This window comes from Kogia breviceps, chromosome 4, assembly GCF_026419965.1.
Source record: "Kogia breviceps isolate mKogBre1 chromosome 4, mKogBre1 haplotype 1, whole genome shotgun sequence".
NCBI classification, from domain to species: domain Eukaryota; kingdom Metazoa; phylum Chordata; class Mammalia; order Artiodactyla; family Physeteridae; genus Kogia; species Kogia breviceps.
Window position 1 is genome coordinate 147,184,083 of NC_081313.1, and position 10,485 is coordinate 147,194,567.

The 10,485-nt window shown below is 46.8% G+C and overlaps 1 long non-coding RNA gene across 2 annotated transcripts in view; it reads right to left on the reverse strand.

Annotated features, from left to right (window-relative positions):
* Positions 1-468, reverse strand: part of LOC131755486 (uncharacterized) — a 50,265-nt gene extending 49,797 nt beyond the window's left edge. The window contains exon 1 of one of the 2 annotated variants that reach the window (XR_010840353.1): positions 423-468. This is a non-coding gene — a long non-coding RNA (uncharacterized lncRNA). The remainder of the gene's footprint in view (positions 1-422) is intronic. The other variant, XR_010840354.1, reaches the window with a different exon arrangement.
* Between the last annotated feature and the right edge of the window lie 10,017 nt (positions 469-10,485).

Sequence of the window (10,485 nt, forward strand, 5' to 3'; positions counted from 1 at the left end):
GAGCCTCCCTTTTAAAACGATGGGGGGAAATCAGAACATCACACACCGTCGCTTTCAGCTACTGTGAAGTGAGCCGCGAGACGACCAATACCCTCTAGCACAGCGCGGACGGGGCAGCGCGCGGGGGCAACAGTGACAGCAGACAGACAGCACAAGAGACAAAGCCCACGCCCAGGGGCTCTGAGCTCCACCCGCAACGCCCAGGGGCCAAGGTCTATTACCTTTCCGGGATGTGCTTTCCTTCCTCTTGGCCGACGAACGTCCGGAAAAGCCGCGACCCTGACCCCAGCGCCCTCGGGCATGATGCCACTGGCTCAACATGCCGCCCACCCAACACCAAGAGTGCCTAAGTCGTCAAGGCGGCGCCCCCAGTGCCAGCACAAGGACCCGAACCACAGGCGCCTAGGTACAAGCCAACTTACCTTGCGCACCTCCTTCTACTGCGCATGCGCCACCGCCCGTAGAGATGACATCATCACGCCGGCCGACTCAGACGCTTGATTAGTAAAGAGGACTCGGACGCCTGCAATTCCACACTTAGCCGGACGATGGCAGCAGAGGTCCATTAGTTCGTGTGTATATCCTTCAGAATTCCCATGATAAGGGACATGGAAAGTTGTCCCACTCTCCCAGTTTCTTGTGTGGTTCTTTCAGATATTTCCCAGGTGCTTACGTTCACACTTGTTGCATCTTGTATGTAAGTATTTCTACGTAATGGATAGCCTGTATTTTATAGAAGAGCAGCATACTATACCTAGTCTACAATCTGTCTTGGATAGTGATTTTCCCAATTTGTGCGTACATCCATTCTCTTCTGTTTAATAGCTGCGTCACATTACATAATTTACATGGCCAGTGCAATACTGATGGACTTTTAGTTGTTTTCACTTCGGGGTTCTTTTGGTTTTTTCCTCTGTTACAGATAGGCTGCAATGTGAACCTCTTTAGAAATGTATATAGCTATATATAAATGTGTAGACATAGAATTTCTGGAATGAAAGAGATGCAAACTTAAAATATTGAAAGATTTCAGGGGCTTCCCTGGTGGCACAGTGGTTGAGAGTCCGCCTGCCGATGCAGGGGACATGGGTTCGTGCCCCGGTCCGGGAACATCCCACATGCCGTGGATCGGCTGGGCCCGTGAGCCATGGCTGCTGAGCCTGCGCGTCCAGAGCCTGTGCTCCGCGACGGGAGAGGCCACAACAGTGAGAGGCCCGTGTACCGCAAATAAATAAAGAAAGAAAGAAAAAAGAAAAAAATATTGAAAGATTTTTCAATCAATCTAATCTGCCTAATCAACCTTCGAAAATATTCTATCAACTTATACTCCATTCACAGTGAAACATTTATTGGGTTTCTAATATGTGCCTGGTATCATGCTGGAGGTTGACAGTATGTATTTACACTTTAAACAATACCAAAAATAGCCTGATAAAGGTAAGAGTGGAGCTCAAGTATAACATTTGCTCACAGTATCAGGCATAGTGATCTGTACCCGTTAGAAAAACTGTGAATCCTGCCTCAAGTGGAACAGCACAGAACAGCATGTCCTACAGTAGGTCTGAAGGTATAATAGCATACTAAATTCCATTGTTATTTATATAAGAAATGCTTTTTGTTAGTTTTACTTTTTACTTTTTTTTATCCACTCTGGAATAATCCAGGGGTAATTAGAACTTCTTACCTCCTTTAGCCCCAAAGGAGCCAATTCATCACAAACTGTCATGGATTCTGATTCTAAATTACCAAGAGCGCAATTTCTAACAGAGGCAGGGAATCTTCTTTGTAATTAAAGTGATTGATTTCTTTGCAGACGCAGTAGCATTTCACTTTTTAGTTCTGTTCATTCGGATCAAATGTGAGAAAATTCTTCCTCATTTTATTTTCCTTCCAAACAACATGATACAACAAACATTAATCCCAGAATGATACAAGGCCAGACCTGCAAGGGACTTAGGCAGAGCTGGACATCTATCAATGGATCTTGTCCATTTTACGGGGTCTCAGTGGCTCCTTAAGATCTAAAGGGGAAAAAAGCGACTAATTATTTGTTACATCACATAGTTCACCTAAGGGCTTGCCAAACCTTCCAGCATCTGCTAAGTTGTGACGAGACAGCATTAGATGTTTAGGTAAACATAGACTAGCATGGAACAGAACAATTTTGTTTCTTGTGCAGGCAAAGAACAGAGCCACAGTGCTAGGGATGAAGCGGTGTGTGGAGGTAAACATAAGCAACGTGGGAACAAATCTGTTTTTTCTCACTTCGGTGGTAGGAACATGATTATGTGCTGTCACATTGTGAAAGACAAAACTAGTCAAAAACAGTTTGGGAGAAGGAGGAGGACACTCCGGAGGCTCTAAAGGAACGAGAGGCCACCAAGGCTGACACAGATCTCCCAAGGCCGGAAAGACACCTGTCTGTCCACTTTGCTTTTCCTCTTAAAGACTGGCCAGTTGTGGCTCCCGCAGCCTGTTGACCTGGGGCCTGCATCCTTATCTCCCCTTCCCCTCTCTCCACGTGGTCAGCAGACTGGCATCCGTTCACTCACTTGAGACATACAAAGGTCAAGGTTTTCGCTCCATGAGTACCTTCCAGCGATCCGTGCTCCAGACAACAGTGACTATCCTTTCTCCTGGTGTGAATGCAGTGGCTCACCGTTTTCCAAACACTTTCGCACATATGTAAAGAAGAGTCTGGGAGGCCTCCAAGATTTTAAATTTTAGTAAAGAATGAAATTACATAGTAAGCTTTTGAAAAATGAAAACATCCACGTATGTGAGATTGTACCTCTGCCTTTACTGCAGGCTGTTTGTGAAGTGCAGGAAGCCCTGCCTTTCCATTCATTAAACAGACAGTAGTTGAGCACCTTCTAAGGGCAAGGCAGGGTGCCAGGTGATGGAGGTGGAGAAACAGGGCTTAGTCCTTGCTCTGATGGGGAAGGCACGTAAGCAGACACCCTCGGCACAGGAAAACACAGAATGAAGGGGCTGTGATGAGATAAACGGGTCACGCTTATAAGAACAAAGGAAAAGAGCATCCTTCCAATGCAGGAGACACAAACAAGGGCAGGAGGTTGGCAGGTGTCTTGAAGGAACGTCAGTCTTGCTGAGTCGGGGCAGGAACTCCAGGCTTACCCGACGTAGCATGGGCATATATGCACGCCACATTCCAAGAACCAGAAACACAAGAAAGAAGAAGCCAGACCAGACACCACAAAGCTGTGACTGTTAGGCTCAGAAGTCTGGGCTTTTTTACGCACCAAGGAGAAGCACGAAGGGGAAGTGACCGTCCAACGGGCTGTGCTGCTCGGGGCAGGGAGGGGCAGAGGAGGCTGCTGACATGATCCGCGGAGCGCTGACAGAGCTGGCTGTGGCAACGGGAATGGAAATAAGCGGAGATTCAAGAGACTTGGGGCCGGTACAAACCACAGGGACTTGTGACCATCAGATGAATGGATGAGGAAGGAGGCAAAATAGACTCTGAGCACTATTATATGTGAACACTTGGATGGCGTCCATGGACTGTCCGGCTTTTGCTGTTGAAACATTTACTGTCTTTAAACAGTCACATCCTGCACTGAGCCCTTGTTTTCAGCTTTCAAACATCCCCAAGATAAGTCAGGGAGTTATTTCAATCCTCCTTTTTAGAGATGAGAGAACCAAGACTGGCAAGGTTGAGCCCTAAGCAGGAAACCCAACTAACCCAAGCAATTGGTGCAGACCTGGGACGAAAGATCAGTATAGTCCTCATTACACAATACAACGAAACACGAAGACAGCTCCAAACTGTCCTAGCGGCATGTTTCCAGCCTAAGTGGGACAAAGTTCATACAACTTCATACCGTGAGCTGTGTTGTAAGGTGGTTTGTAGACAATGTCCATTCCAAAAGCCAACGGAAAGCTACCAGTATGCTGAATCATTAAAACCATGGATGTACAGGATTCAAGTCTTACACCTTTCTGAACAAACTACCCTTCACAGACGCTATTTTTAGACTCACGTTTTCCCAACCTAAATTTCATAAGAGAACAATCTGTCTAAAAAACATGGAAAGAAATTCATTCAAAAAGGTTTAGATGTTTTAGGACTTTAATGTCCCTCACATGGTCAACATAAAACACTGACAATGGATGAACAATAGGGGAAAAGACTCTTCAGCAAAGATCTTCCCGAACTCAGGGCATCACTGGTCAAACACCAGAAAGAGAACAGTCACGTGAACAAACAGTAAGGGAGTTTAACAGAGATTTTTCGTTTAATAGCATAGCTGAAAAACGAAGAACCAACCAACCAACCAACCAACCAACCGTTCTTCTACCCACTGAAAGGAAAGTAAAGGCGAATCAGGGAGCTTCCAAATCTGGTGAAGCAGCTTAAAACGCGAGAGGGGAGGGGGAAGGGGAGGCACACAGCTGTTGAGAACGTAATACTATAATGCACAAGGTCAAGGATCCTAACAAATTCTCAAAGTCTCAACATATACCAACAAGAACCGTATTATTAGAAATATAAAGGCACAGAGATATAAATGCATAGAGATATAAACTACATGGTATGAAAAACAGACCTTGCCATATAAACATATAGTAAGTCACTTTTATTACTTTATGAGAATAACCATATAAGGAAAGAAACCAGAAGACCCCACTGCTGTCATCTTGCAAAGGATCAGAATTCAGCACCTAGAGGGCCCCACAATAACCTGCAATGGGCATATAATTAAACCCACAGGCGGCTCTGAATATGACATCTAGGCAGAAAATGTAGAAGCAAAGACAACAGGAGCTAGAATTTGGTAGAAAAGCAAGAAAATATATATTTTTTTTTTTTTGCAAAACATGGTCCTCTCACTGTTGTGGCCTCTCCCACTGCGGAGCACAGGCCCCGACGTGCAGGCTCAGCGGCCATGGCCCGCAGGCCTAGCCGCTCCGCGGCATATGGGATCCCCGGACCGGGGCACGAACCCGTGTCCCCTGCATCGGCAGGTGGACTCTCAACCGATGCGCCACCAGGGAAGCCCCAAGAGAAGATTTTTGAAAAGCTTCCAGTTCAAGTTAGAATTAAGGTTAAGTTTCAACAGCTTGGCATAGCTGTGGATGTTCTGCTGTTCTCTGAAAAAAGAAGAAAATCTATCATAAGCATGTTCATTCGAGAAAAATACTGTGGGTGTTTAGGTTTTTTAGCCATGCCCAAGTGACTTTCAATTTTGTACACTGTTCAAGGGCAGAGTGTATATTGGTTAGCATGTGCTCATAGCTGGTGCATCTCCAAAAAATGCTTCACAAAGGCTGCCAGCTTCTGGACATCTTCGATGGTGACAGCGTTATGCAGAGAGGCCCGAATGCCTCCCACGGACCCAGAAGAACCACCGATGCAGCCGCTAAGAGCAGGAGCACCGGGTTGAGCATCACGACGACCCTCCTTCCCGTCAACAGCTCCTGCGAGGGTCGCAGCACCTGACACCACCGTGTCCAACCTCCCACCTGAAAGCCAACGCAGGTGGCCAGGAGCATCACACATCTCAGTCATTAGAAAATTCCTTTCTAACGCTCACAGGTAACCTAGGTTAGCTCAAGCCTTCGATGAGCCTGCCGTGCAGGGGGCAGGGAGCGGGCAGCTATTCTCATGCGTGAGAACATACATCTTCCATGGGGCTTACAGAATTAACTACTCTCTCTGATGTTCAGGGGAGCAACAGTGTCTGTTCTTACACTGAACCGGCTTCTGCCAGCTGCACCAGACATGGGATGGCACCCTTTGTGCTGTCAGAGCAGAGATTTTCAAAGGTAATTCTGACCAAAGCTCCTAGAAGGTGTGGCCCCCCATGCTCTCAGCCGTGGAACCGTGCTAAGGGGTCTGTAAGCAGCAGCAGGAGAACCCCCGTAACAAATGGTCTTTCGCAACGAGTTACAGTACCTGCTACTCCAGGATGGGCAGCCTCCTACATGTGTTTCCTTCAGCGTCTGAAAACTAAACCAATTCTCTGACAAGCTTCTGGATGGGACGTGTACTCACCACCTATGCCTTTTCAGGGAGATCATATTGAGTTCAAGAGCTTTGTCGAGAAATCTTTTTTCTAAAGAATCATGTCCTTTGGTGTTGCCAATGCGGAATGGAATATTCATCTTGCTTCTATTCTGGGGCGCCACTGGACATCTGGAAAACATGTTTTTTGTTCCAGATTTTTTTCTGTAATGTGCAACTGCCATTAACAAAGCAACAGAAAAGTTTTAAAAACCATTTTCCAGATGCAAACAAGAGATTAAAGAAAAGGTCTGTGCCAGGACATTTATAATTTACATAGGGAGACCACTCTTGCATCTGGAACAGTGAGCTAACTAACATTCTCTTATTCGACTCATACTTAATTTCCAAGAGCCTCAGTTTCCTCATCTGAATATCGGGAATAATAATAATATCTCCATTTCATACTAGTTATGACAATTCAGTGCTACAACATATATGAAGCTTCCAACCCACGGCCGTCACACAGCAATGTGAATGACCCTTTCTCTATAAGGCTGCAGAGAAAAACAATAAGTTGGTCCGAATAGTGGCTGTAAGATTTAAAAATAATGAGCAGCAGCTGTCAAAGCACTTAAAACACTGTATTGTCCCGAGCTGTGTGACCTTGAACAGGTGACTCAATCTCTCTGTTGTGCCTCTCTTGATGTGAGGACTAAATGGCCACAAATTCTCTGCAGCCCTCCCAGCAAGAGGTGGGGCCTAGTGCTCCACACCTTTTGAATCTGGGCTGGCCTTGCGGACTCGCCTTGACCAAGAGACTGCAACAGGAGTGATGCTGTGCAACTTCCAAGCTGAGGCCTCAATGGGCATGCAGCTCCTCTACCTGCCCTCTGAAAATATCACTGCCATGTAAGCAAGCCCGAGCTAGCCTGCTGGAAATAACAGGCCCAGCCCACAGCCAGCACCAGCTGCCAGACAGATGACGGGGGGTGGGGGGCATTTAGACTCTAGGTGGATCACCAGATGACTTTGGTTGAATAAGTGATCTCAGATGAGACCAGCAGCAGAAACCACCCCACTAAGCCCAGCCCCACCTGCTGACTGAAAACAATCCTGAGCACAAGAAATGGCTGTGGTTTTCAGTCACTGTCTTCAAGTGTTCTGTGATGCAAAAGTAGATAACTGATAGAATTTAGAACAGTGTCTGGAACACATTCAATGCTATGTACATATCTACTGAAGTCAATAAACCTGTCTCTTTATTCTCTGCACCTTGCACAGGCCTCATACAGACTCTCAAAAATGAATGTGTCAAGTTTCTCCTCGGATACGTTTGTATTGGACTTCAGATTCTCATTTGGAAAGTAAGCAAGCCAAAATTATCTTCCACTGACAACCAAAGGAGACAAACAGAAGAAGAGCTGGCATGCTATTCTGGATTGCAGGGAAAATATGTAATAACTCTGTCCATTTTCTCAAACACATCCTGTCATTCTTCCACTTCTACAGGGTGGGATTCATTAAAAGTAAACAAGACAGAAAAGCAGTGTGAGGAAACCCCCATTCAAAGATATGCTCGCCCCTCAGGGCAAACACATAATTCCTGTGAAAGTTAATAGGAGTCAAGTGCACGTGGACAGACAGAAGAGACACAAGCAGGGAAACCAACTATCTGCTAATAGGCTGTGAGCCTGAATTCTGGGCCCCCCTTTGCACAGCTAGGAGGTATCCTGGTTGACATTTACATTAAAAATGTAGTGTCTACCCTCTTTGATATTCTGCTGCCTCAGGCTCCCCAGGTGACAGTCCAATGATGGAGCTGGAGCAGCTAAAACGACACGTGATTTAAGGGGAAAACATATTACAAGGGGGAAGAATTAGGAACCTGCATTTACAAAGAATCTGTATTTACAGTCGTCCCCCCCACATTTACCCATCCTACTGTGAACGTAGGTGGTACCATGACAGCAACAATGTCATAACAACTAGAAATTGAAGATTAAATTTGCACGGTGCCCGAGAGCGTCCCTGGTGTGGGGCTGAGGGAAGAAAACGATGAAGGGGAATCAGCTGCTCACAACCTGGCAAAACGGCTGTGGAGGGAATTCAAATGCCACACGACAAGCGCTGTGGAAGCACAGAGCTGAGCAAGTAACTCTGCCACACAGAAGGCTGAAGGTTTCAGAGGAAGGGAGGTGGGAGGGGCAGGACAGGGGGAGACGAAGGAAGGGCATCTGGCAGAGAGCTGTCTCTGCCAAGGCATGGGGGATCCCAGCAAGTTCTCTGCAGCACCTGGGGTGCAGGGTGCCTGGCTGGGGGCAGGACTGCAGACCACAGAGGGCCCTGCAGACACGCTCTCCTGGGAACTGGGTCGATCGGATCAACGAGGAGCATGCAGTTCTGCACAACAAGGAGCTCTGTGTTTTCGAAAAAGCACTATGACCGACATAGGGGCTGGAGGTGGGGAACCTGGGGGAGAGGCCTGCTAGAAAGCTCCCACAAAGAACTTCTAGGTCCACAGAATCAGGGCTCCTTACCAAGACAGGGACGCTGGGAAGTTTCAAGCATGGGCAGTAAATGCAAATGTCAATAGGGACCCAAGGGTCATAGAAATGAGTATAACAGGCCCAACACGACAGACTCAGCACAAACTCCCTATGTTACCTGGTAACTGTGAGGGCCCGTTCTTTACTCCCACAGAGAAACAGAGTCTCCCTTTTACTTAAAACATATGGCCCTCCCAGTGTGTTTTTCCCACTTTCAGAGACACGGGGATTATGAAATAAGACACCTGCAGTTAAGTCATCTTCCCATATTCCACTAAGGGCTCCAATTGTGTGTATTAAACCCTGTGAGCCACACGGAGCACTGCCGTGGGCTGTGCTGGGCCACCGCTCCCAGGCGTTATCACCAAATCCCAGAGCGGGGGCAGGGCCTGTGGCCTGAATGAGTTGGGGGCAGGGAGAAGGTGCCAGGCTGACAGAGCGCCAGCACGGGGCCGGGTGGGCGTGGAAGCAGCGGGTAATCCTGGGACTGTAAAGCTTCCAGTACAGAGTCTGAGCAGCGCTCCCCAGGGAGTCTATGATGGAAGCTGATGAGGATGGTTGTGACCGAAAAAGCAGTACCACAGTCAGTCATAGAAATTTAGGAAATCCTGAATTAACAGGGCTACAAGGGTTTCTTGACTCAACTTCCTAGAGCATCTCAAGTGCTCTGGTGAATCGTGAACTCCCAAGAGGATAATTCATATAGGAACACAGTTTTCCCGAAATGCATGTGGCTGAAAAACCCACTGCATCTCTGGGATGAGTATTCTAGAATGCCCACTGAGAAACCCCAGGACTTCCCAAGGTACCAGAGGGGTGTGTGTGAGGGGAAAGGCACCACCTCAGCAGGAAACAGCAGCTCACAAAGGTGGTGAGGGTTTAGAGGGCGCAAGAAAACCGCAGGCGGTTGGCAAGGGATGACAAGACGCTCCTTTCAGTGGTGTCTGCTGCAAAAGACAAACCAGAAACAAGAAAGGGCGCGAAGAGTGCATCCTGAGGTGAGAGAAGCCCACAAAAGAGTCACTAGGCCTCTCCTGACTGCCGAATTTTTTACATAAAAATTTAACTCTAAATTTGCCCACGATTAGGAAAACTAGACTAAAAATACAAAGATCTATTCCCTTCCATAGAGGTGGTTGCCATTAACAGTCTTTTGTGCACTTTCAGGTTCAGATACACAAATGTGTACACATGCATATATGTGTGTTTCAATATGTACACATATACATATATAGTATTTACAAATACAAACACTGTGGGTTTCTAAGTGGAATAATAGACATGTCCTTTTCTACACCTGCTCTTTTCCCTTTGGACCTGATGACGTATCAGGGCATCTTCCCAGTCTGCTCACAGGCCTTCCCCGAGCTCCACACACACGTTCCTCCCTACCACGGATGGATCCTCATTTCCTTCATCAGACCCCCCCCGAAGGACATCCAGGTTGTCGCTAGAGTTTCCCCATTACGTAAGTCTCCCTCATCGGACTTGCGGGTGCCTGTTTGATGCACGCTCTGTGCAAGGCAGAGTACTGGCAGAGGGCAGGTGCCTAGAAGTAAAAGTCTTTGGTCAAAGAGCAAGAGAGTTTTGAACTTTGATGGATGCTGCAAGCCTCGCTCCAAATTTGAACACATTTGTTATACTTAACATATGCAACGTGTGTTTGGTCCCTCGTCTACACCAGATGTTATCAGTCTTTAGAATTTCTGCCCATCAGAGGGAAGAAAACCCCATGGTTTTAACCTGCATTTCCTAAAGAAGTTGGCCCCTCTTCATCTGTCTAGTAGCCAGCTGTGTTTCTTCTGAGTGGTTTGCTCATACAGTTAGAAACCACCCACTGCCTTTATAAAATTTGGTTATCCTTTTGCATTTATTGGTGGGTTCTTCTCTGTATCAACAGTCACCATTATATGTTAATACACTACCAAACTTTTGTGTCTGTCATTTTGTTTTGTTTATGTCTTGAAC